General features: G+C 57.9%; 1 protein-coding gene across 2 annotated transcripts in view; it reads left to right on the top strand.

Annotated features, from left to right (window-relative positions):
• Positions 1–778: 778 nt before the first annotated feature.
• Positions 779–25917, top strand: part of FAM222A (family with sequence similarity 222 member A) — a 57180-nt gene continuing 32041 nt past the window's right edge. The window contains exon 1 of one of the 2 annotated variants that reach the window (XM_055080534.1): positions 779–863. The gene's annotated coding sequence lies outside the window, so the exon portion shown is untranslated. The remainder of the gene's footprint in view (positions 864–25917) is intronic. The other variant, XM_024121079.3, reaches the window with a different exon arrangement.

The following is a 25917-nucleotide window of genomic DNA, read 5'->3' as shown; positions in this document are numbered from 1 at the left end:
CGCCGCCCGGGGCCATGGGCGCGTGAGAGCCCGGCGCGCGCCGCCCCTGCTGCAGCTCGAGAGCTCGAACGCCTAGTGCACCATCCTCCGGGCTGTCCTCACATCCGCCCAGCACCACCCGGACCGATTATTTCTCGGCGCCGAGGCCCCCGGGGCTGCACCCGAGCCTCCACCGCCCGCTGCCGCCTCCGCGGCTGCCGCTGCTCTCCGGCTTCCCCTCCCCCCACACCCGGGGCTCCGAGCAGGAGGAGGAGGGGCCGGTGCATTCTCGCCGCCTCTCTTTGCAACCTGCGGGGGCCGGTGCATGCCCCGCGAAGAGCCGGGCCGCTGCAGGTGCGTGCAGCCTCGGAGGAGGCGACCCCCCCACCCTCGGGCGAACCGGGGGGCTGCAAGCCACGGGCGGGCGGTCGAGCGAGAGGAAGCAACAAAGACAGGCTGCAGCTGGGGCCGGCGAGAGGAGCCGTGATCGCCGGGCTCCTGGCGCGGGCAGAGAGGGCGCCCCGGGGAGCAGCAGCCCCGACCGGGACCCCGAGGGGAGGCACAGCGCCGCCCGCCGGACGCTGTGAGCACAGGCCCCCGGCGAGGATGCGCCTCTTGAGCGCCCGCGCGGCCCGGGTCCCGGGCGGGCACGACCCCCGCTGAGCCGAGAGAACCCCAACCCCCGACTTCGGACGGCGTGGGCCGGCGACTGGATAGACCACACCGACAGCGTCTCTTCCCCCCCCGGAGAGAGGCATCGGCCCCCAAAGGGGGCTTCCTCAGGCAGCCTCTGCCGCCTCTGCCACCTCTGCATGGCTGCGACCCGGCGAGCGGAGAGTCGTAGCCGCTGAGACCTGGTGCCCTTCGACGGCCTGGCTGATTAGGTGAGTTCCGCGGGGCGGGGTTCCGGGGTGAAGCTGGGGGCACCCTCTGGCGTCGGGGCAGCCAGATGGAAATGAAGAGGCCCTGGGCTGTTGGGGATCCTGAAGCAGCAGTGGCCCTTGTCTGCCCCTTTCCCCCCGCGCACAACTTGTCTAGACCGGCCTGTCGGCCAGAGTGGACACGGGGGCCTCGTTGTGAGGACTCCGGCAGAGCCCTGGTTGGGGCGTCTGCCGGAGAGGAAAGGTCACCCCACCCCTAAAGCCAACAGACAAAGCTCAATCGTCCGAAAATTCCTCGGGAGTTATCGCGTCTTAGAGGGGTTGGGGGAGCACCCAGGATGGGACACCTTGGGCTTCTCCCGAGTAGCCTCTGAAATCTTAAAGGGACATTAGCTCAGAGGGGGACGTGGTGTCCCGACCATGCAGGTGGCTGCGTTGAGGATTGTGCCCTCTGAGGCTGGACTGTAGCAGGGTGCACCTTACCGCCGCGTTCCTACAAAGAGCTCGCAGGGACGATGGTTTCCCCAGTGGGGGTCGTGGCGTGACGTCACTGCCAGCCCTCTGACGTCGCTGCGGTTGCCGTGGCGACGCGACTTGTCCTGACCCAAGGCCGGAGGGGGCGGGGTCGTGGTAACCTGGGGCGAGGCTGGATGCCTTTGGGTAGTGGAGGGGTGAAAGCAGACTTCCCCCACCTCCAACGGCAGTCCTCTGACCTAAATCCCCAGTGCCTCAGTGGGGTGGGGGAGGGAGGCAGTGCCAGCTGTCCCTGCTGATGCTCCTCCCCCCAAAGACAGGTGTTTCGCTTTGCCCATATAGCCTGGAGTGCCTGGGGCGCGGGACTCCCAAGCAGAGCAACTTTCCGCTTTCAAAAGGGGATGCTACAGAGGAGAGCTCCCTGAACACCAACCAGCAGGCTGAACTTCCCAGGGTCCCCAGAGTGATGTGGGCCCCCAGCCTTAAAGCAGGCTACTTCTGCTCAGGGAAACAGGGGCGACCCACCCCCAGCCAGGGAAGGTGCAGGGGAGCTGCTGCTTGCTGCCCCTCCAGTCCAGGGGTTCCCCCTGCTGCTCGACCCCAAGATGGCAGGGCCTCGGCCAAGCCTGAACTCCTGACTGCCCCACTCTCCTCTTGGCGTTTAAGATGATTTGACAAGCACGGTGTGCTGCTCATTAAGTGAATGGAGGGTAAATCAGGCCCATCAGTGCCAAGGTCTGAGTAAGCGTGCCCCTGCCAGGGGCCAGCTTTGATGGGGGTCAGGCAGCAGCCCTCTCTTCCCCGCCACACCCCAGCCCTGGCCCTGTTCCTTGTGAAGGCCCAGAGCAGCATTCTGCTGCTGGCTCTTTGATTCCTCTTCTAAGTTCCTTCCAGCAGTTGCTGCCGGTGTCGGATGTGGGTGAAACTGCTGTGATCACATTTCTAGGAAAAGGTTAGAGAACTGTGTCATTGCTTAAGCGGTGCGGGGTGGGGTGACAGCAGAGGGGGGTGTGGGGGGGTCATTATGAGAAGCCAGGCCCCGGTCTCTATGTAGTGAGCTTTTTTTTTCCCCGTTCTCCTACCAGGCTATCTAGCTAGATTTAACAGGTCGATAAGTATCAGTGGAGCTGCCTTGGGGGGCTTGGCAGGGAGATGATATTTCCAGCTGAAATGGTGTCGTTAAACACACAGGCTTCCAAGGACAGAGCAACGGCAGATGGGGGTAGAAGCGGGAGAGGTGGGCAGAAGGGCTGTTTGCGCTGCCTCTAGAAGCTTCCCAGTTTAGAAACAAACTCGGAGTGCGCGCCAGAGATCCACAAACACAGGCAGTCGGAGGTCCTCTGTGGAGTATTTACACTTCCACAGCCAAGGCGGAGGGAGAGGCTGTCAGAATTGGGCAATTCCTTCTGTTCCCTTCCCTGGGCTTGGCAATAGCACCAGGCAACAAGCAGGAGGGAGTGCCAGCTTAGCCGGCGTCTCCCTACGTGCCAGGCTTTTTACAGGATCTCAGTTACTCTTTGGAGTAGCTTATGTGCTGTGGCCCATTTTACAGATGAGGAAACTGAGGCTCAAACAGAGGAAGCAACAGGCTACGGGTGCTCAGCCAGGCAGCTGCAGAGGTTCAGCTCTGAACTGCCTTAGCTCCTGAGTCCCCAGGTCTTCCCACCCCCTTCCATGGGTGGAGGGAGGCACCCCCAACTTGTTGGACAAGGGTCCCTGTAAGACTCAGGGGCCATCTGCTATGGAGGCACTGCGATGCCTTCCCACACTGAAACCCGAGTTTGAATCCTGCTTCCCCATTACCTACAGGGCAGTGTTGAGCAGAGTAGCATCTTCTGTCCTGGCCTTGTGGGCAGCCTGTTCCTCTCACCCCCAGCACCCCTTTCTCCAATACTGGGGTAAGAAAGGTATGGCATGAAACCTGCCTGTCAGGAAGGGTCAAGAGAGCCAGCCCTAGGCTCCTTGTCACCTGCCCCTCTGGGCTTACCTCGGGGAGGGGTGTGAGTCTGCCCTCAGCCATTCTGGAGACCCTCTTGGTTGGCACTCAGCTGGTGGGAAGGTCAAGGATGTTGATGGGACAATGACAGCTTTGGCTCCCAACCCAGCCTGAGGGTCAGGAAGGGCCCCCTATAGCATGGGTACCATGTGAGTCTCAGAAAGGACAAATAGAGACCTGCCAGGCAGGGGAGTGGAAGAGTGTTCTGGGCCTTGGGAGTGGCCATGTAGCAAGCCTGAGTGCTGGAGTGTGCTGTTGAGGGGAAGAGGTGGCCCTGGGGTGGGTGTGTCCTGGAGGCTGAGGTGATGGGAGAGATTTAAGCAGGGAGAGGATCCAGTGAGGGCTCCCTTTACAGTGACGGAGACCCTGGACATCCCTTCCAGTCCGGGGCGGGGGGGCGGAAACCTTCTCAACTCTCTGAGCAGTCTCCTCTCTCAAGGTTAGCTCCCTACCTTCCACCCGCAGTAATCCTTATCACAGGTCTAATTCCATATAAGCTCACCCACCCGCTATCCCTTCTGAGCTTCACAGTTGCTCTGGACGGGGGCTGCTCTGAGCTGGGTTTCTTAACGCCCAGTGGCTCGTGATTAAGAGCCAGGCTGTGGAGTGGGTCCACCTTGTTGGCTGTGTGACCTTGGGTGAGTAGCTTTGCCCCTCTGAGCCTCAGTTTCCTCATCTGTGAGAAGGAGCCGATAATAGCATCCACTGCCCAGCCTCGTGTTGGGGATTCAGTGAGGGCTGAGCACAGGTAATGGCATACCATAAGCCCTCCATAAATGCACATTCTCATGGCCCCTGGTAGCCTTATCCTCAGAACTGGGCCTTGAATGGCTCTCCCAGTCCCTCTTGGAGCCAAAGATCAAAGACCCTAGGGCAGGTCAGGGACCCCCACCCTTCCAGCTGCCTGTGCTGTGTCTCCCACCCACCTTCCCAGAGCACCCCACGTGGTGAGCACACGTGGTTCCCATGTGAGCCCTTGGGGGCCTGGGGCCTGGCCAGGGGCCCCCCTGCCCAATCTCCCTTCTGCCCCCTCCGCCTTCCAGTCCCTCACAAACCCGAGGAAGCTAGCGGAGCAGCTCATATTCAAGGACCGTAATTCAATCAGGCGGAGATTCCTCTGGGCTCGGGGGCGGGGGTGAGAACGGGGAGGCGCACACAAAAGGGCCGCCTTATTACCTCCCGCGGGCCGAGGATTGCTGCTCTCCCCCAGCAGCGGCCGGAGCCGCCTTTATTGTGTTAACCCATTTGCGTGTCAAGAGCTATTGTGCGCTTTCTCTGCCTGTGCGGGGCGGGCTGCGGGAGGAGGGCTGCGCGCCGGCCGGTCACCTCTGCGGGCGCCGCCCACCGCCCTGATTGGTTGCTAAGTGATTTGCATCCAAGGTAATCACTTTTATCTTAGAAGGATGTCGACTATAATTATAAGCTACTGACATCTTTTGAAATCTGCCTAATGACTATTTTAGTCTGCACGGGCTGGGGGTGGGGAGGGGGATTCTGGAGGCTGGAGGGGTGGGGTGAGGGAGGAGGCTGGAAGCGGGAGGGATTCCTTCCACCTGGGCCGTTGGTTGGTTTGTTAGTTGAGAAATATCTGAATGCCTACTGCGTGCCTGGAACAAAAGGCAGGGGGTGGTGGTGGCGGCGGGGGTGGGGGGGTGGGCGGGTTGCATTCCTAGGGGCGGAGTTAGTACCATTTTAGAGATGGGAAAAATAGAGGCCCTGGGGATGAGCCACCTGCCCAGAATTATACACCCAATAAGTGGTCGGTCGGGACCTAAGTCTCTCTGACCCTAAATTCATGCGCTGGCCACTGGAGTGGGGTGTAGACAGACATAATAATAGTAATCTCTCCTGTCTGATACCTCCCAGGGTTTATGTCATAGCCCTAAGAAATGCAGATGCTATTACTAACCCCCATTTTACCAGGGAGGAAACAGGGGCACAGAGAGATTACATTACTACCCAAGGTCACACAGCCAGGGAGGGGCAGAAGTTTGAGGTCTGCTGACGGCCAGAAATAGGGGTGCAGCGTGGGCAGTGAGAAGGGTGAAAGGGCAGGCACTGGTTCCAGCTCCCCTCTCCCTCACCCCTTTGTGTTTCCATTTGGTAAACAACGGGCATCAGCCTGGGTTGAGGGCACCCTGCTGGCCACTGGCTGGGTGGCAAAGCTCTAAGGAATCAGATGGCCTGCAGCCTCCATGGGGGGTAAGATGAGTCTGCAACTGACTCGAATTATGCACAGAGCCAGAGCAGAGCTGGAGGAGAGATACTGAGGAGGGGAAAACTACAGCTGGTCATGGAGGGCTTCCTGCAGAGGAGGCTTTTGCTCTGGGCCCTGAGGACTGGGTGGATCTGCCCAGTATGGAGTGAATGGGGATGTCACTAGGAGGGAGTTTGAGAACCCAGGGACATGAGCAAAGGGGCAGGGGGAGCTTATAAGAGGGCAGAGGTAAACGGAGGATGTGCAGTTAAGCTAGGAGTGTTGCGCTAAGTACCTGACTTGTCCAGGGGAAGAGCAGCCGGAAGCCAGGGAAGGTGTCTGGCAGGGAGGGGTGCAATATGATCTGGGTGCCCGTAGGTCAGTCTGGCAGCCTCTGTGGGGGCTTGGGTGTTGCAGACTGGGATGAACCTTGGCTCCATTCTCTCTGGCTGTGTGTCCTCAGCCAAGTCACTTTGCCTCTCTGGGCCTCACTTGCCTCATCTGTTCTAGGGCGTAATAGCAGTTTTCTCACGGGCTTGTGAGTGGGATGAGCTTGAGTGTGCGGAGTGCTTGGGGGAGCTTGACTGAGACTTTCAGAGCTAGGTGGGCTCAGGCCCAGGACCCAGCCAGTCATCCCGGCCTCACAACAAACCAGCATCCCGACCACCGCAGCTGTTTGGGGCCCTGGGAGCCCCTGCCATTGTGCAGAGGGCACAGGGGACAAAGGCCTGGGAGGTCAGGGGATAAGGCCGAGGCTGGCTCTGAACAGGCTCCTGGGGATGGGGACTTAATGACTCAGAACTTACTGACCTAGAGTCTATGGGGCAGGGGGCCGAGGAGGAGCAGGAGGAGGAGGAGGGAGGTCCAGCCACCAGCTGTCTGCTCCAGGATTCGCTGCCAAGGCAGGGGCAGCTGCCCCGCAGGGTCCAGGCCTGAGCTTGGCACTGGGAGAGGCAGAGGTGGCAGAGCCTCCTGGCCTGCAGTCCCCAGGCCTGAACTGGGGGCTCGGCTTTGCCCCTCAGCATCTGCATGACCTCAGTCTCCTCATCTGTCAGATGGGCCAGAGGTCCACTTTGGAGGGCAGCTGTGAGGCTTGGCAGGAACTGACAGCAAGCGGGCAGTAAACAGGAACTGCTATTTTTGCTCTTTATTCATCCGTTCATTCCGGGAGATTCACCGCTCTGTGCTAGGCTCCCTGCCAGGAGCTGGGGATGCAGAGATGAACAAGCCCAGTTGCCTTGAGAGGTGGTGAGGCTTTAGACACACCATCACAGTACAGTGGGTAGTTCGCCACAATATAGGAATTCACAGTGTGCAGGCACTGTGCCAGAGGCGGGGTGAAGGCAGGTTGATGGCAATGAACAAGCCAGATAGGGCCCCTGCCCTCTGGGGCCCCCAGTCTTTCAAAAGCACGCTAGGAAAGCAGAGGTGGAAATGACTACTTCTAGCTGTAGTATTCAGGGAGGGCTCCCTGGAGGAGGAGGCACTTTCTATTACTAGCTTTGGGGGCTTCTGTCTAAACACCTTCACCTATTATGGGAATCACAGGACACGGCTGGTGTCTGCTGTGTGCCAGACAGAGCTTTCTGCTTTGGCAACCACATCCTCATGTGGTTCTGGGAAGGGTGTTTTTGTCCCTGTTGTGTAAATGGTGAAACTGAGGCTCAGCCCAGGGCCACATGGCAGGTCAACAGAATCCCCTTCGTTATCCACACAAGCTTTTGCCTGTCCTCTGTCTGTGAGGGTGCTGGGCTGGGTGGGGCTGTCACAGGAGTGTCCTTGGGCAGGAGCTAAGGGGACCAGTTCTGGGCCAGCTGTTGCTTTCATGAGCTCACGACCTTGAGCAAGTCACCCTCCACTCTAGCCCGGCCTCAGCCGTGTCCTCTGTAAGATGTCAAGGATAGCAAATCCGTGGCAGGTCTGGCTTGCTTTACACTGCTGTGCCCTTGGCAGACATCGCCAGTCAGTTGCTGCCCTCTTCCCCTGCTGAGTTCTTCCCCTGACCTTGGCTTCTTGCCAGGGAGGGCTCTGGGCAGGCGGCACCAGTCAATCAGTGGGGCCTATGTGCTGAAGCCTGCTTGCCTGCCTGGCCTCAATAAGCTCAGGGATCCCTTTAGCCCATCTCTGTACGGTTCAGAGGACCAGGGTACCAGAGCAAGGGACTTCTGGGGAATCTCCTCTGAGGATATGGGTTGTTCTTCAGCCATGAAGACTGTTGAGGTGTGAGAGTCTATTACCTTCCTCCAACTCCCAGAGTTGCACAGCCCATCACATGCTCAGCATGGAGTGCTGTAAGCAGATTGCAGATGCTTTCAGTCTGGATAATAAGAATAGCATTTATTGAGCTCTTCCGGAGAGCCAGGTCCTTCCTGGGCACCCTCTCATTCATCATCCCCCTGCAGTGTGCCTTTCAGCACTCCTAGGAAGAAGTCTTAACCCATTTTAGAGATGTGGAAACTGAGGCTAAGAGCCATTAAGCAGAGCAGGGTTACATACTTACTGAGTGGCTGAGCTGGCATTCAAATCCAGGTCTTGAAGTCCACAGCCTGGGACAGACCGGGCAGCCTTCCTGGAGGAGGTGTCATTAGAGGCCAAGGCCTTAAAGGCTGGTGGACTTCTGACAGGCAGAGCTGGGCCTTCTGGAAAAGGGAAGGGGGTCCTTCTAGGTGAAGGGAACAGCATGAGAAGCAGCTCAGAGGCCACAGGCAAGAGTGTTTAGGTTGAGGGACTAGTTTATGGCTGGATGTGGCTGGAATGTGGGAGGGGACGGGGCTGTGGAGGAGCCCGTGGTGGTCTTGGCATTTAGACTTTGCCCCCCCTTAGTAGGGAACTATGGCAGATCTTGGAGCAGAGGAATGATCCAGTCCGTCTAAGTGTATTTATTCAGTGCCTCCACGAACCCAGGGTGAGGTCAGCTGGCGCTTGAGGCTACCTCTGGTCTACTGGAGGCTTTAGCCTAGAACCTTGCCTGGCACATAGTAGGTAGGCATCCAAGAAATGTTTGTTGAATGAATCAATGAATGAAAATGCTTGCCTGGCTGAAACGCTCCTGGTGTCCCCGTGGGCCCAGCTGCAAGGAGGAGAGAGGCCAGAGTCTCTCTCTCCAGGAAAAGTTGAACACCAGGCCTGGGGGCGAGGACTGGGGGAGAGAACCAGGCAGGTACCTGGGGCAGGGACTTCCCGCCCTCCGCAACCCTGCTGCGTGTCCCCAAAGCCCTCCTAGACCTTCCCACAGGGCTGTCCGCTCTCCTCACCACCAGGCGTGGCAGGCAGCCTGGACCCAGCACTTGGTGGGGATAAAAGATGAAGGTTCGTGACCATTTTTTAACTCAATAAAGGGAGAGACAAGCTGCAGGCTGCAGGCCGGAGATATAATTAGTTCGCAGCAGTGGCGCTTTCTTGATTTAGCTTCTAAGAGAACAAGACAAGGATGTTATACCCAATTAGCAGTAACATCCAGTCGGGGCCTCAATAGGTGAGATAACAAGCTATTTTTATGACTTTTCTTTCCCAGCTTGGAGGGGGTGGGGGGAAAGGGGGTATCGGGGCCTTATTTCTTTTCATTGGGGAACAATTATTAGTGAACGCGGGATTTCCCAAAGCCAAGTGATGCATTTATTAACCCAAATTAAGCAGGCATGCCAGCGCGGCAGCTGGGGTTGCATTTTGAGGCCAGGACTAGTGGAAGGGGTGCAGGCCCCTCACCTCCACTTTGGAAGCCCTTGGAAATGGCTCCAAATGCAGAGGGTCCCTTGGTGTGGCAAGGGGAAGCCCAGGCCCTTGAGATATGCTTAGTGACTGCCTCGATTTCCCTACCTGCTTCCAAGAGGTACAAAGAGGCTTTGCCAGTTGCCCTGGGGATGAGGAAGGAGCCAGTTCTGGCCCTTGGCAACTCTTCCTGGCACCACCTGATACCCTTTCTGCCAACTGGGCCAGAGGTTCTGGCTCCTCAGCCTTGAACCTGGTGTTGCACTCTGCCCGCTGGACCCCCATTATGGCTCGTGCTGCCCGACCACCCTCCTGCCTGTCCTGGGTCCCAGCCCCAGTCTCTGGCAGGGGCTGAGTGGTGATTACCTCCCCCCTCTCCACCCTCATTACCCACACAGCCGGGGCACCCAGCACTGGCCAAGTCTCCGCTGGACAGGGGAGCCCTGCCAAGCCCCACCCCAGCTGCCTGGCCACACTTCGACTCCTGGCGAGGGCTGGGGGATGCCCGGAGAGGGAGCTGGCATGGCTGTCTCAACACACCATCATCTTGGGCCACAAACCCAGAGCAGGTGCGTGGGCCTCCACCCGTCCTGCAGAATGTGGCCCTGCCCTGCCCCAAGTCCCATCTCCCCGGCAGTGTGGAGCCCCGTGCTTGTGGCTCACACAACTGACAAATCCAGCCATGCAAAGTGGGAGTTTAATTGCAAACAGTTTTTATGGATCATGGGCCCATCTGTGCCACCATATGCAAAAGGGAAAAAAAAATTCCCATAAAAAAGAAAAAACGTTTCTCCCTGCCCCATCCCCCAAACTGACTCCAAAAGAAACATTTGCCAGGGTTTTTCTGGCTGGAGCCAAGCATGGAGCTGGGATCCACCCTGGGGGCTTCCTTTAGTGTGGGCCCGGCCAAGTCAAGGGGCTAGGTGGGGCAGGGGTGAGCAGGCCCCATGGGGCCTGACTGCTGAGAGGAGGCTTTTTTGGCCTCAGCAAACTGCCAGAAGTTCCTGAACCCACTGGGTTTTCTCTGGGCTCCGGGCCTTTGCACGTGCCATGGAGCTGTCCAAGTATCTGCTGTTCTTTCTTGGCATGGAATGGGCACCGCGCAATGTTGATGCAAATGTGGGCATGAGAGGGGCTCCCGTATGAGGCGCCTCTTCTTCCATTTCTAGCCCAGGAAATGCAGCCCCAGGAATTCATTTCCCCCAGGCCTCACAGACTCCGCTCTTCCCATTGGTCCTGGCCATCTGGCATGGTGCCCAGCCTGACTGGGCAGATGAGCCCTGTCCATGGGGTCAGCGCTCCTTGGGACCTCAGGAAGGGCTGAGTGGGCTGGTCATCTGAGAGCACTCACCTCTGGGGCAGCCTGCTAGGGTTCTGTTGTCACACCACCTCATCCCAGCTGGGGGATGTCAGACTGTTGTTTTTTTCCCCTCCATGCCTCAGTTTTTTCCTCTGTAAAATGGGGATAAGAAGTGGATGCGATACTACATGTAAAAAGCCTCTGTTATCTGTCTGTCATATCTCTTCCCCAAGTGAAGGTCTTTGTTCACTGATGTCTTCCCAGGTTCCTAATCAGGAAACTTGATGTTTATTGAATGAATGAGTCAGTGAGTGAATGAATGCATGCATGAGTGAGTGAAGTATTTGGAGGACTCTCTGGGGAGTGAATGAGACACAGGCTCCAGGCCAGCCAGAAACTCAGGGTTTTTACACCCTTTCTCTTGGAGTCTAGAAACCACTCTGCAACCTGTGGGGATTATGAGTTCCATTCTACTGATGGGGAAAACTGAGGCCCAGAGAGAGCCAGGGTCTCTCCCAAGGTCATGCAGCTGGAAAGAGGCCCGAGTTGGGACGGGAACTCTGATCTGACCATGTTCCTGGCCCTCACATTGTAGGTGAGGAAGGTTAGGCCCAGGGTGGGGCTGGGATTCAGCCAAGGTCACACGGCAAGGAAACAGCAGGCCGAGTTGTGGGGTCCTTCCTAGTCCCTTGTAAACTGAGGAAACTCAGCCCCTCCAGCCGCAGAGCCAGGCCAGCCAAGTGTGCTGCTCCTCCCTCCTCCCCTGCCCTCCAGCTCCCCCAGGTCTGCACCAGGATCCCTGTGCTAGTGGGTTTCCCCATCAACTTCATAAACTGGCAGCTCCAGGCCGCATGCTGGGGTCCTGGTGCCTGAGGCCCGGTACTTGGGGCAGCCCTCCTGCAACAGGTAGTGGGGGAAAGGGGACCCCTGGGACCTGGGCAAGCACAGGCCAGCCAGGCCCCTGGCAGGAGCCCAGGGCAGACACCAGGCAGCCCATTCCCCACCTGGCAGTGATCACCAGCTCCCGTTGTAATCATTAAAACTATTAGAAGGAAACGTTCGCTTGAAGCAAATGTCAGGCGCCGAGTTGTGCTTTGTAAACGCTCACAATTAATGCCAATCAGGGCCGGAAAAAAGCCGGCCCGGAATCCTGTCTGTTTCATCTCATTTGTCAGCTGGTGCCGCTCCGTGTTGCACATTTTCATACAATTGCTATAAACATAAAAGGGAAACTCCACAGTGTTCCCGGGCGCCCGGATGGTGCACGCCGGCTTAATTACTGGGGATTCTGCTGTTCACTTGGCCGCCCCGCGCCCATGGAAGGGAGAAAGGGGGACTTTGTGTTGGCAGGGTGAGGGCTCCTGGGGGTCAGCTAGGGAGATGCGTCAGGCGCCCGGCCTGGGTCTCCAGCCACACCCTTCACAGGCTGAGGATGACTGTGAAACAAGAAAAAAAAAAAAAAAAGACAACCGCCTAAAATACGTCTGCAAAATCCTCAAGGAAAAAAGAGGGGCTCAGTGTTCGCCAGACTTTGGCTTTGAATCCCATCTCCTAGAATGATCCATCAGGTTTATTGCCCTCCCCCTGCATGCCAGGCCCTGTGCCACTTGCCAGCCGGGCCTCAGTTTCCCCACCTGTGAGTTGGGGGTCATAGCCCAGTAGGTCAGGATTTCAAGCTGGCTGGGGCCAAGCTCTGGGCTGCAGGCATGAAGTAGGCTTTTTCTCATTTAGTTGTTACATGGACCCTTTGAGGGTGGGCTGCTCTTCTTAGCAACAGGGAGTGTGAGGCCCGGAGTCTCACAGCCAGAAATGGTGGAGCCAGGATTGCTGGACTCCAGAGCCCACCCTGCTGTGCCCTCCCAGGGTAACTGTAGGGTCAGAAGGAGATGATGGAGCTAAAAGTCCCAGCACACAGTAGGTATTTTCATAAACAGTAGCTGCTGTCATCCCACTGCCTGCAGATGCTCCAGGGGCAGTAAGGGGCTCAGGCCCAGGCCTGAGGGACAGCACCAAAAGACGTAGACCTTGCTGGATGGAGGTAGTGAGGGGAGTGGTCTATAGGGGGATGCTCCCTGCCGCGCCCTCCCCCAGTTGCCTCTAATCTGCCTCGGAGGTGCTGGGTGCTAACTGCATGCCAGGCCCCCATACCTAACCAAACCCTCCACTTTCCAGAAAGTTGGTCAGGTTGTCATCATTGCCTCCATTGTACAGATGAGAAAACTGAGGTCCAAACTGATCAAGGGCTGCAGAGCTAGGAAGTGGGGAAGCTGGAGCCAGATTCAGGTTCAGCCACTCCAAAGCCCTTCTCATGCCTTTCCAGCCCCCTGCCCATCAGTGGCCTGGATGTGAGGCCTGGCCAACTCTACGAACCCTCCCCAGGACCCTTTTGAGCGCTCTAGCTCTCTGTGGATGGGGTCTTCTGAGGCCAGGCTGGCTTGGCAGGGACACACCGGCCTTTGTGTAGGCTTGGGCAGGCTTGGGCCAGGCGGGGCAGCCAGTGGAGTGGGGAGAGGCGGTGCAGCCCAGCCGGCCAGGGACAAATGCTCAGAGCAGGAATAGAGGCCCCTTTGTGTGGTGCTCAGTGGGGGAGGGGGTGCTGCCAGCTGCCACCCTGTGTGACCGGGGAGGCCTGAATCCTCCACAGAGGCCTGCTGCCATCCCCAGGGGACTGGCCAGGGAGCCTGTCATCTTCTCCCTGCCACCTCCTTCCACCATTATTTGCCTGCCTCTTGTTTTCTGGGGGCCCCGGCTGCTAGAGGAGCCAAGGGCAGCCGTTAACCTGGTTTGCCATGGGCCTACTATGCGCCAGCACTGGGCCAGACCCTCCACCATCCCTGCAGGTCAAGGGCAGTAGTCCCACTTACAGGTGAAGACACTGAGGCTCAGGACAGGCCACTTCTCATAGTCACACAGCTGGTCCTGGGGCCAGGATTTGGCCGACTTCAAAGCCTTTTCTTCCCATGGAGTTGCCTTTTGGGCCTGGACCCAGAGCTGCAATTTGAGGTGCCACCTCAGTTGCCAGGGTGGCCTGAGGAAGGCTGCTGGCTGTCTCTGTTGCCTGGGCAACAGGGTACCAGGCGTCCATTCCATCCCTCCATCCTGGCCAGGCTCTGGGCTAGCAGCTTCAGCTTTAGTGGAGACCAAGCCTGGGACCTGTTGAGGGCTGCCCTACCCATTAAACCTTCTCTGAGCTTCGATCCCCTTGGCTTAAAAAATGAGAATGAAATAGAATCCACCCCTGGGAGCATCAGGGATGCTGGGCCAGGGGGCAGGTAATGTGCCGAGCTCAGTGCCTGCACGTACTCAGGCTACACAAACTGGCCTGGGGTTTCCCTGCACCCCTACCACCTCCTGGGAGAGGTGAGAGGACAAGGCAGTGGGTGGGTGGCAGGGATGTGAGGGTAACTCTTAGGAGCACAAGCACATGGCAGGGATTGGGTCACTGGGTCCCTGCCATAGTCCCATTTTGCAGGTAAGCAGACTGAGGCTCGGGTAGCTGAAGTGGCTTGTCAAGGGTCCCAGGGCCCTAAGGAGCCCAGGAACACAGGGAAGGTAGCTTCCCAGAAAGCCCAGCTCTTAGTGTTTTCCTGACCCCCACCTGGCCTGCAGCCACTGACCAAGTCCCGTCTGTGAGCCCAGCCCTGTGGGAGGCCCAGAACCACCCACAGGAAGCCCCCCAAAGGCCACTTGGCTTCCCATGGCATAGTCCAGCAACCTGGGACCAGCTTGCACCCACCAGGTCGTTCCCTGTTCTGTGCCTTTGCTCAGGCCGGGGCTCCCACCGGGAGCGCCTTCCCCACCCCACGCTCATGCGGGCACACTCATGCCTTCTCTTCAGGGGTGACTCCAACTCTCCTCTTCCCTGAGGAGCTCCAAGTCCCTCCTCTGGGCCTGTACCCTGCTCACCAATGCCACAGCCCCAAGCCTCTTTCTCCAGACTCTCCGTCCACAGTGTGGCGTGTAGTAGGCCTTCAGTGAAGTCTAAACAAAGACGCAGCCCTGGCCATCAGGACCAGGTCCCTGCCTAGCCTAGTGGAAGAAACAGATACAAACAGATCAGTGACAAGCCTGCATGTCTGGGGATGGGGTCAAGTGCAGGACATCTGAGGAGCAGGCAGGTCCCACCCCAGCGCTCCCTCCTCCACCCAAGGGAGCCAACACTTCCAAGCCCTTACTATGCTCCTGAAAGCTCGGCCACCTCGGTTTAATCCTCCCGGGGCGAGGCAGGGGTTTACGGATAAGGCAGATGCCGGCTGAGGTCACACAGCTTCTGCGGGCGGAGCCTCTGTTGGAGCCTTGGACCATCCCGATCCCAAAGCCTGTGCCCTGCTCCCGGGTGGAAAACTCAGGTACCCACAGGGGCCAACCAGGTGACACAATGAACAAAGCAGCTGCCACTGGGCCTCGTGGGAACGTGGGCTCCAGAGCTGCCAGCTTTAGTCTGTTTTCTAGAGAAACCAGACAATGAGAATTTTAGATGGAATTTTAGTTCTTTTCTTTCCAATACTGGCAACCATGTCGCAATTTCTTTTTACTTCAACAAACAGAGCACAGAAAAGATGTTTGCGGGCAGGATTTTTATACCCTTCACTGAGGTGGTTTTGTCTGGGTGGCGGGAATGATGGGGCTCCCAGGATGTCTTGCCTCCCCCATCCCCGGCCAACAAGAGTCCCCAGAACCCAGCGGCAGCTCCACGCACCCCTGAAAGCACCCCCAGCCACCGCCTTCACTGCCAGAGGCAGGAGGCAGGGCCCGAGCCCCACGAGGGCACCACCCAAATAGCTATAATCAGCAGCCTCGCCAAGACTTCAAACTCACCCAATTATCCTGCGAGAGAAAAAAAACACAAAATGAAAACAAATTAACATGTTTGCATAGAAACTGCTGCAGCAACACACACAGCCGCGCACACGCACGTGCTGGCGCATGCCCCGGCGAGGCTGGGAGACACCGCTGCCACCCCTCCCCAGGCCTGGCACCCACCTGGCAGGGCTGGGCCAGGCCAGGCTGAGCCCACGGCCCAGGGCCAAAATGTGCCCTAGGCCAGGGACCTGACTGTCCCCACACCTGGCTGGGCACTGTCGTAAGTCCACCGGCTTTCGCGTTCTTCACTTCTTTTCTTTTCTTTTCCAATTTAATAAACGCATGAAATTCATCGTATGCCAAAATTCAGCCTCACTGATCCGAACCCCTTCCTTCAGATGGGGAAGCTGAAGCACGCGGAGGTTAGTTGACCTGCCCAAGGCTGCACAGCTGGAGAGGAAGAGCTGGGGTTTGAACCTAGAGTGATCAGCCCTGGAGTCCTTGCCCACCCCTGCCCAGCGCGCTGTCTCGTTCCGAGGGCTGTGTGGGTGTGGTGGTCAGGATCGCCGAGCCACGTGGAGATGAGTTCAGATCCCTGATCCATCAGTCCCTCACTGGATGGCTTTGGGCAAGTGACTTGGCCCTCTCTGTGCCTCAGTTTCCCCGCCTGGAAGACTGGGATAATAATGGTCCCTTCCGCAGGGAGGTTCGGAGATTCGGTAGGTGAATGACTGCAAAGTACTACCTCTGGCACCTGCCCACGGGGCGGGGTCCCTCCCGGGGTCCCTCCCAGCCCCACACCGTTCAGTTGGCCCTCCAAGGCCTGGCTCGTCAGAGGAGCCCCTGTTGGGGGCCTTTGGTCTGCGAGCCAAGTGCTGCCCTTGCCCCCGGAGCACGCAGTCAAGGGGCTCAGGGGCCCTCTGTGCCGGGAAGCTGCTCGTCCTGGGAATGAGCCCGCTTCTCTGGGCTCCCTCGAAGCTCCGTCTGACCCAGGGCTGGGATTGCTGGGTGTGATCCTCCCTGCGGTGTCGGATTCTTCTTCAGGTCCTCACAGCCTGGCACACAGCCGGTGCTCAGGCAAGCCTCTGGGAGTGGAGCCATCCCCCCGCTCCCACCCCCACCTGGGCATCTCTGGGGCTTGTCCCTGGGAGTTGAAGGAGAAACCGTGCTGGAAGGACTTGGGGCTTAAAATCTTGGGGCTCAAGGGTCCCCAGGCCAGGGCTGCGGACGCCTCCCCAGCCCCCTCCCCCTGCCCTGCAGGACCACAGACAAATCCCTTCACCTCTGCAAGCCCCTTGCGTTCGTCTCTGGTCCATGACGGTGAAAGCTGAGGATGGACATCGCCAGCGTGGTGGGCGCCTAGCGGGCAGTGGATTTGAAGTTGCTAAGCGGGCAACAGAGTAGCCTCTGCCCCCGATTGAGTGACAGTACTTGATCACCCGGCTCGGTCCTCACCACGACTGGGTGAGGGAGGGGAGGTTTCTAGCCCCATTTTTCAGATGGAGAAACTGAGGCCCCAAGGAACTCAGACTCAAGAGGGTCCCACTGGTAAGTGGCAGGGCTGGGGTACAAACACAGCAGTTCTGGGTTTGCACTTTAGCCGCGGTGCTGTTTGGCCCTTCCTGGATGCCACTGGTCAGCGGTGCAGGGGGCAGTGTCTAGCAGGTCTGGACAGTGAGGACCAGCAGGACGCCGTCCTGGTGGTGGTGGTAAGAGGGTTAACTTCATTGGCCTCAGGTTATTTGGCATCAGCCTCGGCCTGCAGTCACGCCCACCACTCAGGGCCATGGTGGCCCCCTGAGGGCGGTGACCCAGTGCCCACCCCAGGGGTGGCTGGTGGGACATTGGGTGCCCACTTGGAATCCCAGCCCTCCCTTGGCACGGCCCTGCCACAGGCCTGAGAGTCCAGCAGACCCAGCTTCATGCCCCCACCCCACCAGCTGGCCTCCGACAAACCCTTGTCCTCTGTCCCCTGGGAGCATGGGAGGCATGGCTGTGCCCGCACCTCTCAGGAGGGGCTCAAGGTTGGGACGTGGCTCCAGCATGTGGTCGCTGCCAGCTGAAGCGGCCCCTTGCTCAGACCTGTGCGGAAGCGGCCCTCCCCCTCTTCCAGAGGATTCCCAGCCCTCGCGCCTCCAGGACACAGCTTGGGATGGGGCTTGTGTGGCCTCCCATCCGATGTGCCGCCCACCCAACTGCGTTGGCAAACACCCGTTCGGTTCTCTGGGGGCCCGGGTGTTCCAGACGTGCAGAGGGGTTTGTTGGATTGAAGTGCTAAACTGTGCAGTGAAACAAGGAGGGGAGAGACCCCAGGGGCCAGGGCAGATGACCGGAGAGGAGAGCTGTGAGCCCCGGGCATGCAAGGAGTGTTCGGGAAGGAAAGGCCCCAGTGTATCCTCTGTTCGGTGCGGATTTATTGAGCATCTGCTTTGTGCCTGGCCTCAGAGTGGGAAGACTAGAGCTGGGTCTGTGAGGCCCCAGGCTCGGCCGCCTCCCGGCTGTGCACCCCTGGGTAAGCCAGGCAGTCTCTCTGGACCCAGCCCCCTCCCAGGGGGCCGTGGAGAGGGTCAAGGTGGGACGACATTCAGTACGAGGTGGTTGAGAGCCAGGGAGTTCCACCCTCTGAGGTTCAGACCCCTGCCCTGCCCTGCCCCGCCCCTTGGGGGTAGGTGGGAGTCGCTTCGGTGGCTGTGTGTGGAGGGGGCATGGCCCCTGGCTCTGAGAGCAGAAGCTGGGGGCCGGTGGGGTACAAGAAGTAGGGAGAAAGTTCTTTTTCCTCCCCCATGACAAAAGTAATATTTCTCTTTTCGTGTTTGGAAATGACAAGTCTGATCAAGAAAAATTTGGCCATCATCCAGCTGCCCAGAGCTGGGGACTTGGTCTCACACTGGGGCCATCCTTCCCAGGTGTAGGGCACTTGGGGAGGGTCTGGTCTTGCGTGGCATGAACGACCATCCTGGTCAAGCAGACCTCACGTGAGTCGGTGCAGGGACACGGCCAAGTCTCTCCCGGGCCCCGCACCGATCGGCACGTTCCGGCCTGGGCTTCTGGAGCCACCTGCCCGCTCGCCTGCCCTTTCAGCAGCCCATTGTCTGGCGTGTAGGGGCCGGAGCAGCCGTTGTTCTGCACACATCTGATCCCGTCTTTTCCACATCAGATCATTTGTAACCGTCACCAGGCGATCGGCCCCGTCGCTGATTCAATCTCGGCTTTGTGCTGTCACAGCCGTTTTTCTGCGCCGGGCTGATTTTGAAAGGAGGCCCATCTTCTGGGCCCGCTTTTCAGAAGCAGGGGGAGGAGGGGGTCTTTATGTGTGCGTGTGTGTGTGCACGTCCCCCCCACATGTGCGCACACACACACACACAGGCCTCTGCCTCTCGTCACTGAGAGTAGAATTTGGAATGAGGCAGGCAGACGAGGGCCCCAGGCTGCCACCTCCACCCCCTACCACCTGCTCACCTTGAGCACCTACTGTGTGCCCCAGTGTGCAAACACAGCAGAGTCTGTGCTCCAGTACAGGAGGTAGATGCTAAACCATTTCTCAATAAGATCATTTCAAAGTGGTAATGACAGGGAAGGAACTACAGTGGTGACAGGATAGTGGCCAGGGCAGAGGGTTGCCAGCTTAGACAGAGTGATCAAGGAGGGCTTCTTGGCGGAGGTGATGTTTGAGTTGAGGTGTGAATGAGGGGACGGAGCTGGCACAGAGAGTGCCACCCCATCTGAACTGAGATGTCTTCTACGTGTGAAATCCACCCCAGATTTCAAAAACTTACCGTGGAAAAAAGTCATAAAATACCGCATTAGTAATTTTTGAATACCGATTCCATGTTGAAGTAATACTATTTTGGATATATTGGATTAAATAAAATATATTATTAAACATAATTCCCCCTGTGAGTACTAGAAAATTTATAATGACATTATATTTCTATAGGAGAGCCCTGGATCTAGGGTATTTAGGTAGAGACAAAACTGTAATTGCAGAAGCCCTGGGGTGAGACCAGGGTCGGCCTGTGAGAGGACCAGGTGCACCAGGGGAGAGTGACAGAGTGGGCAAGGAGTGAGGGAGGGGTACGCGCAGGGCCGCAGAGGATATTGTTAGAAATGCCTTGGAGGCCAGCGGGGGAGTTTTGAGTGGGGAAGGCTGTGAGTTCCACATAGGAAAGCTCAGCCTGGCCCCTGCAGGGTGGAGTGTGGAGTGAAGGGGCCCGAGTGGAGGCCTGTAGGTGACGGGGTGCATGGTGGGAGCAGGGGCCTGTTGTAGAAGAGTGGTCCACAGGACCTGCTGGGAGCTGGGCTAGACGACCCGATATGCTTCCATCTGTCTGTCTCTTCACTCCTGGATTTCGATGCCTTCCCCTCCTCCTGTCTCTCTCCCCCCCCACCCCACCTCTACCCTCCTTGGCCGCTGTCTCCCTGTCAAGTCAGTGTATTTACAGCACCCCAGCTTTGTGTCCAGGTGGTCAGTGGTTGAAATCCCTTCCGAAAAGTTATTCTTAAGAAAACAGAAATGATGGCATATTTGCCATAGAAAAATTATAAATGCAGAGAAGCACAAAGAGGAAAAATCAAACTCCCCAGAGGCAGGGGAGGCTCTGGCCCAGCTGGGGTTTGAACCCAGGTGGTCTGGCCCCTGCACCCCAGCACTAAAATCATGGCGCCCTGTGGCCAGATGACACAGAGGGAGCTCCCCGACCAGAGAAGGGCTTAGGGACACTGCATCCCCAGCCTCACTCGCAGCGAGGGCAGAATGGGGAGACCTGGCCCACGCAGAAGTGGGGTTTGCCTCTCAGGGGTTAATACTTTTATGTTGTGCTCTTATTGGTCCCAAGTGCCCTGTCCTGTTCCCCCACCCCTGCCTGGAAGGCTCTACTGATTTCTGCCCCAGCCTGACCTCCAGAAGCATCTGTTGATCCTTGATTTAAAGACTAGCCCTCACCAGCCACCCCCACCTAGGCTTTTCTCTCCTAAGCACTCCTGGCCGTTCCTGCCAGGGCCCAGTCTTCCACCGTTCTTCCCCTCCCCCCAGGGTCTAAACCTCGTGCCCGTCTGGCCCAGGCCCACCTCTTCCAGCCCCTCCCCCTCCTCAGGCCTCTGTTTCCTCACGGGTACACACACCGTGGTAATCATCTCTCTCCTTCTCCCAGGCCTGGGGTGGGTTAAATGAGGTGATGTCTGTAAAGTGCTGAGCCCATGGAGAACACTAAAAATAAAAACGAGCTCCTATTATTGCTCTGAGTATTCGATTTTCTCCTTCTCCGTTGCTGGGTTAACCCTGAACTGTGGATGTAGGGACCTGGAGTAGGCGGGAGGATGGCTCGGCGCATCCAGCCCTTCCTGGCTCTACAGTGGATCTTACCTATGCCCTTTGCACACAATGTTTCTTCTTCCAGACCCCTTATCCCTAGAGTCATCTGGTAACATGTTGCTCCTCTTGGAAGGGTCCATGCCCTCCTCCAAAAATACTGGGTTGGGGCCTTTCTGCTGGGCTCCCCCCGGCCCACATTGTAGTAGCATCACAGCACTGATGACATTTGGTATTGATTCCGGCTTCACCGCACGCCCCCACCCCCGCCCCACCCCTTTGCTGGAAGGTGACTGCCACTTTGTCATTAAAGAGCCAAGGCCAGAACTAGGAGAGGAACAAATGATTTGTAGGATGGGACCCCGCCCCAGACTTCCCCCCTTGGGAGCTGGCTCTCAGAGAAGGTGGCTCTCAGGGAAACTGGCCAGGGGGTTCTGAGATTTGGGGGCTTTGCTCTCCAGCCAGGGCTTCCCCAAGGTTCATTTTCATGCGAATGAGAATGAGAATGAGACCCCGCATTGCATTCACTTCCTAGGTACTGTGGTGCTGGTGGCAGTGACTGCCCATCTCACCCCATCACTGATGGGGTGGCTTTTGAGCCTTTGTGAGCCCCCCACCTACCCATGCACCCAGCACCTGCTCTTAGCCTCTCCTTGCCCTGACCCAGCACGTGTCCACAGAAAGCGGCTCTCCCCACCTTGAGGTTTGGGGGGCCCTGCCGCTGTCCCCTCTGTCCTGGTGACCCTGCCAGGTCAGGACAGGATGCTCTCAGTCTTCTCCAGCAATCCAGAGCTGCTTCAGGTTCTCCACACTCACTGATTTCTTTCAGGTCTCCGTAAGCTTGTCTGTGTAATTCTCTGCTTGGGACCCCCTCCCCCTTGCCTTGTTCACTTGGCTGTTTCCTACTTACCTGTTGATAATAATCATAAATGATACTAGTAACGGCTACCACTTAGGGAGTTACTACTGTGACCCTAGCACTTTATTTGTACTAAGCTGTGGTAAGGAATTAACCCCTTTTTCAGACGAGGAAACTGAGGCTCAGAGAGATGGAGGCATTCGCCCAACGCCAGACTTAATGGATAAAGCTGGGATTTAGTTAAGAGGCAAAGCTCAGGCATCTGGCTCTGAAGCCTGGGACACAATACTGTCACCCTCCTTATGAGGCAGTGGGGCTGTCCCTTTGCCTTGACGGCCCCCAAGCTAGGTAGGGTGGCTCCATCAAGGGTACAGATGTCACCTTGCCTTGTAATTGCCCCTCTGACGCACACACCCCTCTCCTGGCATCTGCCTCGGCATCTAGCACAGGACCTGGCACATAGTAGGTGCTTAATTTGTCACGTGGTCATCTCTGTAGGTTGGAGTGCTGCCCAGGGCAGGGCAGATAACGTCAAGGTAGTTCCCATGGCGACCGACAGCTAGGCTCCCAGGCTCCGCCCCGCCCCTTTTTCCAGGGTGCCTGAGCTGGGAGCTGGCCATGGTGCTGAAGGGCCTGGGGACCGCCGCCCACCCCAGCCCGCAGCCCTGTGTCCCAGTCGGATACTTCCTGAGCCCCGCCTTGCCCTAGCTCCCTGGGCCAGCCTCTCGCCCATCCTTCCTTCATGAGAGGGTTTCCTGAGGGCCTAATGCTCGCAAGCGCTGGTCATGGCACCGTGAACCCATGGGGAAGGGATCAGGGAGAGCCGCTCGGGGCACTCCAGTTATTCATCAAACATTTATCGGGCATCTCGTGTGTCTCCAAGAAGCCTTTGAGGAACCTGGGCCCAAGGTGAATGCTGAGTAGAAGTTCAAGGGCTTCAAGCAGAAGGGACTGCATGGGCAAAGGCCTGCAAGTGTGCAGGTGAGAGGCTTGTCTTGAGGGATGCCCGCCTCTGGACCCTGCTGCCTGCCATCCAGAACTCGTGGCTGGTGGTTCACTCTTTGGCCTCCCCTGCAGCCCAGAGCCACCCAGCATCTGTGGCTCCAGTGGTCTGCCCAGCGTAGGGCCCGGACGAGGTGCTAGAAACTATGAGTGAGGATTAAATGGAGGGGTGCTGTTCCCCAGACAGGAGGCTGGCATCTCTGTCCTAGGATCAGAGGGAGCCAGGTTATGCTCAGTGGCCAGATTCGCATTTTAGAGAGACCTCCGGCCTCTGGGGGTGGGGATGGATGCAGTGGTAATACTTGGCAGTAGATGAGCCCTCCTCTGGAAGGGGCCAGTGCCCTCCCCCTCCCCCTCCCCCAACCTTAAAAAAAAGAAAGTGAAACTCCCCTTTCTGGTGCTGCAGCCCAAATGGCAGTGGGAAATAATCACTTTTCACAGGCCCCTTTATCCACAGCCAAGCCCTGCGCCAGTTTAATCAGCAGTGCCAGTGTGACTTGAAGATTCCCGGGCTTGAGAGATCAGGAGAGGGGTTAAAGAAAATTACCCTGCCTCCTCCATGCTAATGTAATCTCTAACCAGATCTGCCTAGCCGCAGCTCAAATTGCTTTTTAGATTAACATTTAATTATTAACAGGGTCCCCTGGAAGGCCTCGGCTCGGGCTTGGAACAGGAATGGGGGAGGGAGCGGCAGGAGGGGGTGGGGGAGGGCTTCTACTCTGGCTGCCTTGCGGAGAGAGTGAGGGTGAGGGCGGGTGGAGGGGGTAGGGGAGAGTGGGGTCAGGAAGGGAGTGAGAAAGGAGACAGCAGGGAGGAAGAAGGGAAGCGCCAGGATAGGAAGGCAGATGGACTGAGCGACAGCCATAGAGACAGGAGTGAAAGACAGACAGACAGACAGTGGATCCACCCATCGTGGGGGAAGGGTTGCGCACCCAGGTTCCCTATGGCACTGTCGGGCAAGGGCCCCTCCACCCTTCTCTCCTGGCCAAGGGCAGGCAAGTCCTGCCCCTTGTGGTTTAGGGGGCGCTGAGCTTTCTGAGGCTTTGTGCTGGCCTGGCTCATGGTGGTGGGGACCCATCCAGAGAAGGGAGCCGGTACTCAGGGCCACACGGCCAGGATCCGACCCAGCTCTTGCAGGCTCTCAATCCAATGTTCATTCCCCTCCCCAGGCCCTCGGCCTTCTGCCTCTACTTCAAATTCTTCCCTGCATGTGGGGGCAGGCTCTGGGGCCAGGACAGGGTGAAGGAGAGCAAGGCTTCAAGTGCAGCACTGGGGATGGAGGTGAGAACTGGGGGGCGGGGGGGGGGGCGACTCCTGCCCCTTCCCCGTGAAGGTTGTGAGGCCCTGGGAAGAGCAGGCTTCTCCTTCGCCTATTTTTAGGGAACTCAGAGTCCTGACTGTCCACTCAGCAGTTAACAAGCTGGGTTTTACCAGCTTCCTGACTCAACATTCCAGATCCCTCAAGAACAGACGACATCTAGAACCCGCCCTATGTGGACTCAGCCCTGTGTCTTGCACACAGGTAGCGCACTGGATTGTGTTTGAAAACCACATGGTAACATCCCCTCAAAGGCCCTCCTAGGATGGGCTGGGCCACTGCCCGTCAGGGTTCAGCAAGGGAAACCGATACTCAGAGAAGAGCTGTCGCTTCCTTAAGGTCACTCAGCCAATCAGAACCCTGGTGCTTGCCCCCTGCCTGGCAGGTGCAACCCTAAGGCCTCCGGGGCTGGCCCTCTACTGTGAACTCCTAGTCCCATTGGACGCCGGGAAGGCCTCACATGACCTTCTCCTCCAAGCCACAGCGGGTCTTTGACCTTGAGTGGAGCCACAGAGGCCAGAGTAGGGAGCTCCAGGGAGGAGGGAAGGACGGGGGCTGGCAGCGGCACCGCTCATGGCCTTCACAGGGTCACAGCCTCCTCCTGCCGCGGAGCCCAAGTACGTCCCTGCGTTCCACGCGCTCCAGGGCCAGCCCAGTCTGGTGAGGGGCAGATTGCTGACCTACAGGATACATGGGGGAAAGTCCTGCCCACCTGCCACTTCAGAGAAATATTGGAGGCTGGAGGGAGAGGCCAGGGAAGTCCACTTGGAACAGGCTGGCCTTGGGAGTAGGCGGTCACTTCCGGTTGGCTCTTCTGTTTCGGCAGGATGTTCTCACCGATCTCCATACTCCCAGCACATGGCGCGGGGCTGGCCCCCAAAAGATGCTCAGGGAGTGTTTGCTGCCTGAATGAATGAATGAGTGAATGAATGGCTGGGTAAACGACAGCCGCCTCGAAACAGTTCCCTCCTGGAGGCAGGGCCTTGCTTTAGCCACCTCTGTATGGTTCTGCCCACGCAGGCCTCTCACGTTGTCCTCCATGAATGTTTATGGGATGAGTAGGTGGACTCCTGAGAGCCCCTCCCTCCTCTCATCTCCCTCCCTGTGACCCCAGCCCCTCCCGGAGCAGAACCAGAGACTGGGGCACCGGGGAGAAGCCGGGGCTGGAGGCCGGAGTGTGGAGCCGTGTTGACACCCTCGGGCTCTGCCACCCAAAAGCTGTGTGACCTTGGGCAGATTACTTCTGCTTTCTGTGACCACTTCCTAATCTGTGAAATGGGGCTAAAAAGAGAACCCACCACAGCAGCTGCTAGGAGGATGCTGTGAGATATAACAGGATGCACGAGGAGCGTGGCACCGAGGGGGCATTCAGTCAATGTGCGCTGCTACTGTTAGCACTGACATGCGTGTTGTAATTTTCAAGCTCCCTGTTCCCACTGGCAGCGTGGGGGGGTGCTCCCCAACACCCTCTGCAGCCGGACAGGCTGGGAGAGATGACAAAAGGCGGGCAGGGCCAAAGGCCCCAATTCCCTGTTCTTTTAATAAAAATAAAGACAGCCTTTAGACATCCTTCTGCTACGCATTGTTCTGCCGAGGCGAGCGGCACAGACTCAGTTCCTCCTCGGACTTGGAAAGTTCCTTCCTTTCTTTCCCCTCCCCTGTCACATTTTCTTTATCTAAAGCCTCAGCTATGAAAGGGCATATCGACAGCTGGGGGCGTTATCTGGCGGAGGGGACCTTTTCCTAGGGGTGCTTCCCAGATAAGGCGTCTTATCAGCCCCCACGTCAGGGCCGGTGGTGCCGGTGCCGCTGGTGCCGAAGCATTCTAATCATTGAGGCTTGCGACATTTCCCCCCTCCCCCCCTTTTTTATTATTAAAGTCACAAAAGACCTTGGGCTTATAAACAGCCCGATTTGCTGATAGGGTTTCAGAATGAGCAGCCCTCCCAGGATGGTCCCTGGCTGGGGGAGTAATGAGTTGGGTGGGGTGGGAGCTCTGAGGGGCTGGCTTTCTGCAGATGGGATGATGCCAAGCGGAGGGCGGGGGGTGGCTCGTGGGAAGATCATGAGTGTTTTAGGCACCTGCTCCAGT

Source organism: Physeter macrocephalus, chromosome 19 (assembly GCF_002837175.3).
Source record: "Physeter macrocephalus isolate SW-GA chromosome 19, ASM283717v5, whole genome shotgun sequence".
Taxonomy (NCBI): domain Eukaryota; kingdom Metazoa; phylum Chordata; class Mammalia; order Artiodactyla; family Physeteridae; genus Physeter; species Physeter macrocephalus.
This window is presented reverse-complemented; position numbering and strand designations above follow the sequence as displayed.